Here is a 229-nt window from a genome sequence, read left to right on the forward strand (position 1 = left end):
CTAGTATCCAAATAGATGAATGAATTAAGGCCTACCACTACACAAAGTCGTAATTTTTATTAAGCAAAAATCCGAGCACAAATTGTACCTGGGGCTAGGGTACGGGAACATGTCGAGGATGCAGCGCTGAGGTTGGGGCTTGGCGGTGCCAAGGCCGTTGCCGGCGTCGGGATCGAACCCGTCGTCGTGCGGGCACCTCCTCCTCGCCCGCGCGGCGGGACGCACGCGG

Source organism: Triticum urartu, chromosome 2A (assembly GCF_056163025.1).
Source record: "Triticum urartu cultivar PI428250 chromosome 2A, HENAU_Tu73, whole genome shotgun sequence".
Lineage (NCBI taxonomy): Eukaryota > Viridiplantae > Streptophyta > Magnoliopsida > Poales > Poaceae > Triticum > Triticum urartu.